Source organism: Ochotona princeps, chromosome 14, assembly GCF_030435755.1.
Source record: "Ochotona princeps isolate mOchPri1 chromosome 14, mOchPri1.hap1, whole genome shotgun sequence".
NCBI classification, from domain to species: domain Eukaryota; kingdom Metazoa; phylum Chordata; class Mammalia; order Lagomorpha; family Ochotonidae; genus Ochotona; species Ochotona princeps.
The window spans coordinates 16665010-16671009 of NC_080845.1; positions in this window are offsets into that span (position 1 = coordinate 16665010).

A 6000-nucleotide genomic window follows, 5' to 3' on the forward strand; every position below is an offset into this window, starting at 1 on the left:
CTGGGAGGCAACAATGGTGGCTCCAATACTTGGGTTCTTGCCACCTACATGGGAGACCTGGACTAGGTTTCTGGCTGCTGCACCTGATCCCAGCTGCTGTGGACATTTGGGGAGTGAACTAGCACATGGGGGCTCTTGTGCTTGTCTATCTGCCTCTCAAATTAAAGAGAGAGAGAAGACAAAGTTCCATTTTCTCTTTCTCCTGCTGTGCTCTGGTGATATTTTGGGGCACCAGAGGCAAAGAACACTGAATTTTTATCCAGGAGATGAAGGGCATGAATCAAGCTTGAGTCATAAGAAGATGAGGTTGGGAGACGGGAGGAGATGCTGTAAAGCCTCTGGGGCCCACTCAGGACCGAAAAACGTAGCTAAGACCTGGTGGATATACTTGGTGGGAAAAGGCCCTTCAAGATGAATGGTAGTCTGCCACATACATGAAACAGAATAAAGACAGGGACTTTTACATAAAATTGGCTTTCTTTCTCTTCATCCTGAAAAACAAAGAGTTCTTTCCCAACAGCCCAGCCAGGAAGACTTGGACTGCCTAAGTTATTGCACAATGGGAAAGAGTCCCACAGTCCCATCTTAGGAAATTCCTTAGCATTATGTACATAGGCAAGCAGCATTTTGTCATTTGATTAGCTCCTGAGGTGGACATAAGAGGTCCATCCACCTCACTTCAAGGGTAAGGCAGTAGAAGCTCAAGCCATTCAACCAAGGCAGCACATGGCAGCCAAGGCTGACCATCACATGCCACTCTTTCCATGATGCCCTGTGGTCTCCACAGAACTTCCCAGTGATTCCAGTCAAAACCATCAGATTCTTGGTGTCATCTTGTTTTTGCTCTGGAGATTACTTCCTTCTACCCCATCCCCACAAACACGGAAGTCAAAAAGGGGGTAGCATCAACCAACACTGTTATTTTCTCAAGCAGGAGTCTTTGCAAACCTTGAAAGGAGCAAATAGCAAATAGCCAAGGTCTTGACAATCCCTAAGAAGGAAATGTCAGAGAACCCAGACCCAGGACAGGGGACCAGAAAGCAGAACAGGGAGAGGTCAAGCTGATACCTGGACCAGGAGTTAATCCAGACCAAATGCTGGTCTCTGGACCTCGGGTTAAACAGCAAGTAGGTCTGCTGTGATTGCTATGTCCTGCACATTTCATCAGCCTGGTCTGTGAAGACTGTTAATCTGTGAAATCTGGAGGAAGTCCTGTCTCAGGATACAGCTCAACCAGTCTCCACACTTCCACCTGTGTCAGTCACCGTTCCAAGACTCCCGTGATCATGAGCCTGGCCACTAACAGTCTTCAGATTCCTCATCTGCAGCATGGGCAAAATAAGGTGCTTAACACAGGGTTATTTAAAGGCTTAAATTTTGCTCTCAACACATGGTAGTTATTATTACTAATTCCAGCTCATTTCCATTTTCACAGATAGGAGGAAGTTCAAGAGGCCCTGATTTGAGGGCATGGTAGGGGGTTCGCCTGATTTGAAAAGGGCTGTGCAGCCAAGAAGGAAACAAAGCCACCCATGATGGTAAGTCTACACTTCCAAGTCTAGCAGGGCTGTGTTCTCTGAAGCAATTTAGCATGATTTGGTTCTGCCAGGCCCCAGAAGGGAGATGAACCCAGGCTGTGGGAGGAGGGAGGAGCAGTGAAGCTGGCAAGACCCTGGGCAATCTTCTTCGGGGAGATCTCCAAAGTAGTCTTTTTAAAAATTAATTTATTTTTATTGGAAAGTCAGATTTACAGAGAGAAGGAGATACAGAGAGAAAGATCTTCTGTCTGCTGGTTCACTCTTCAAGTGGCCATAACTCCTGGAGCTGAGCCAATCCAAAGCCAGGAGCCAGGAGCTTTTTCTGGGTGTCCCATGTGGGTGCAAGATCACAAGACATTGGGCCATCCTCTACTGCTCTCCCAGATCACAAGCAGGGAGCTGAATGGGCTGTGGAGCAGCTGGGACACAAACTGGTGTCCTTATGGAATCCTGACTCAGGCAAGGCAAGGATTTAGCCGCAGAGCCATCACACTGGGCTCTGGAGTAATCTTTCATTCTTTTCTGCTTGAGATACACTTGTGACCTGGATTAGCTGAGTGTAAGTCATGGTGTAGACTCAATCAGGCTCAGCTCGCGGCTCATTGTGGTCCAACTGGGTGAGTTTGAATATATTTGTATAACTCCACCTCTGAGCCTCAGTCAGTTTAGTACTTAAATGGGAACAATGAGATGCGCTGATCCTTGCGGGTTTTATATAAAGATTAGAAAAACCAGTGAATCCAGTACACAGTAGGGATCACAGTAGCTACTGATGATGACTGTGACTGTAACCACAATCTCAATGGCTTGTCTCTGTGAAACTGTTCGTGGGTGGAAAATGGCTGCAACAACAGCTCAGGTGTGAAACTGTTCTGTTGTGTCTCAGGTGTGTCCAGCACCAGACCAGGAGCTTGAGACACATCAAGGTCAATGGGAAGTTTCCTTTTCCAGGAACTGAACAACCTGGCAGCACACACCTGCTAGTGGGATGCACCAAGAGGAACTTACAGCTCTTACCCTGGACGCTGGCCAAGGCTACACAACCGAACCCTAAGCACAAGCACACGTCAGGCACACCCAAGTGGAGAGACATTCTCAAAACAACCAGCTAGTATTCCTCAGAGATGTCTGTGTTAAGAAACACAAAGGAAGACAGAGAGACTGATCTAATTGAAGATTTAAGAAATAGATGCCTGACTAAACACAGAAAGTGATTCTGGGTTCCTTTTTTTTTTTTTTTAGACCCTAGATGAGAATAGGGCAGAATAACTACAAGAAAGATTTTGTAAGCATAGGGCAGAATAACTATAAGAAAGATTTTGTAAGCTATTGGTAGCACATTAGGTAACACTATTCATGTATGTTAGGTTTCTGAACTGATCATTGTTTTATGGTTATAAAGATGATAAATATATGATGTATACATATACACACACACCCCTTTATACTGTATATACAAAAATACTTCCAAACGTTCCTGGCAATGGAGTTAAAAGATATACTTTGGTGCAAAACATGGAAATCCACTAATTTATCATAAATACGCTCTCTTCATGAGCTTTTGTCATCTCATATTTCAAGATAAACAAAATAAACTTATCTGCTAATTCTATTTTTCACACGCCTTTCAAAGTATCTGATTTACATGAATCGTATGAGTAAGATGAAACAACTTGTGGCTGTATATAAATAGTGAGTGAAGTTGAGTAAGGAGCGTGAGTGAGTTCTTTGTACTCCTCTTGCAGCTTTTTTATAATTTTGAAATTACTTTTTAGGTGGAAACTTAATGTAAAATCCCTGAAAAATCTAGGTGCCTACCCTGAAATTGTTTTTATCAGTATGGGTTTCTTTCATTGTATGTTTTACGCGCCCCCCCAAAAGTAGGTTCATTGATCATAGGCTTTTCCACTCATTATTTTTTTTCTGATAACATGAATTATCTGTTGTGGCCATTCTTCCTACCAAGTCCCATTTTCTGAGGTAAATTTTGGGATCTTAATTTCACCATGAAGATTTGGGGTCTTCCATCAATTTTTAGGCAGCAACAGACTCCAACCAGTGTGAGTCTTTATCAGTTTTATTTTCTGTCATTTATCCCAGGTCATTTTTCTCAATTTCTGTAATTTTCAGTATTGTCAGTAAGATGTCATTCTTACATCAGATTTTCTTCCCGTGAAATGAATTTTGTCGGGTGTATTTCAGTTTAGGGGCATTCTGTATCCCCTGCCGGTCAGCCAAATCACCCGAGAGCTTTTCAGAAGTCTGAATTCCTCAGTTTCTGCCCACTCCCAAGGCTCTGGTGCTGCAGTGGTCAGGGAGTCTGCATTTAAAAAAAAAGATTTATTTATTTTTATTGCAAAGTCAGATATACACAGAGGAGGAGAGACAGAGAGGAAGATCCTCTGTCCTTTGATTCACTCCTCAAGTGGCCACAATGGCTGGAGCTGAGCCAATCTGAAGCCAGGAGCCCAGAGCTTCTTCTGAGTCTCCCATGCAGGTACAGGGTCCCAAGGCTTTGGGTTGTCCTCAACTGCTTTCCCAGGCCACAAGCAGGGAGCTGGAAAGGGAAGCAGGGCTGCCAGAATTTGTAATCCCAGTACATTCAAGGTGAGGACTTTAGCTGCTAGACTACCATGCTTGGCCCAGAGTCTGTGTTTTTAACAAACTCTGCTTCTCAGTTTGTGTTGGTCATTCACCCATTATCGGATGTGATTACCATCTGGCCTTGCATGGTCAGCTGTCTTAAATATGCCAAGCTTTTGCATCTTCACCAATTGAACATCCTATTCCATCAACTTAATTGTAAAATCTTTGAGGAGAGGGACAAGCTAATGAAAAATATCCGCCTGCATGACCCTTTGCATATGTTAGGTTAGTTGGTGGGAAAATACTGACTGGTTGGTTGTTGGCTCAACCAAATCTTTGACTGTGAGTACCAGAAAAAAAGAGTTTTAGCAACAACAACAACAACAACAACAACAGAATTTACGGTAAAATATAAATAATCTATAAATTATCAGTTTAAGTTCAGTGACAGATTACCTTCACCTTGATGTGTGATGATCATTCCCATTCATTTTCAGAATATTTTGTTGCTCCAGCTGAAACTCAGTAGCAGAGAAATACTACCTCCTACCAGCCCCTAGTAACTGTTAGTCTACTACCTGCCTTTGACCTTGGTTTTGACTGTGCTAAGCACCTTCCATTCGTGGAATCCTACCATATTTTTCTTTTATATCTGGTTCATTTCACTAGCATTAAGTCTTCAAGAATCATCGTACTGTACCATTTGTCAGAATTTCATTCCTTTGGTGGCTGAATAATATTCTGTTTATGGATACAACACAGGCTCTTTATCTACTCATCTGGCAATGAACCCCTGGGCTGTTTCCACTTTTTAGCCATTGGGAATATGCTGCTGTAAACATTTGTATATTGTTATCTGTTTAATTGCCTGCTTATTTTGTGTATATACCCACAAGTGAAATTATGGGAATGTATAGGAATCCTATTTTTGATTTTGGGGAATTTCCACAATGTTTCTACAGCAATTGAATTAGAAATCTGAAAAAAAAAAAAAAAAAAAAAAAGGTGGGGCCAGCCTTGTGGTATAGAAGATTCAGCCTTTGTCTGGGGTTCTAATACCGCGTATGGGTGCTGGTCAGACCCTTGGCTGTTCCATTTCTGATCCAGCTCTATGTTCATGCTTCTGGGAAAGCAATGGAGAATGGTCCATGTCTTCCAACTCCTGCATCCGTGTGTAAGCTCTAAAAGAAGCTCTAGGCTCCTGCCTTTGGCTTGGCACAGCCCTGCTCGTTGGGACTCTTTGGGGTGTAAACCAGAGGATAGAAGATTTTTTTTTTCTGGTTCTCCATTTCTCTCTATAACTCTGTCTTTCAAATACATAAAAAGTACATCCTTAAAAATGCTTAGTTATTTGAAAGGTAGATATGTATGGAGAGATAGCTCATCCACTGGTTCATGCTCCAAATGCTTGCAATAGCTACGGCTGGGCTGGAGCCAGGAACTCCATCTATGTCTCCCTAAACAGTAGGAATCGGCCTTCTCTCAGAAGGCACATAGGCAAGAAGCTGGCCGATATGGAGCATACATATCTTGACAGCTAAACTAAGCATACACCTCAAGAACCCTTTTAACAAAGTCTTTATAATAAAGGTAGAAAGATGATTAATCCTTTTCAAGTACCCAAAGAAACAAAATCCAACCATCTTCCTTTAACAATCCCAAAAAATCATAATGGAAAGTCATACGCACCGCCCCCCTTGGTTTTTAGGGAAACTGATTGTATTCTGTATACGTCCTTGAATCTATTCCTCTTTGCCATGTGACTTTGCAGTTCTTACTGTTAACTACATGGAATCTATCTTCCTACAGTCTGAGTTCAGCCATGTGACTTGCCTTGGTGAATGGGGTGTTAACAAATTTGCAGAGGCTTTAAAGT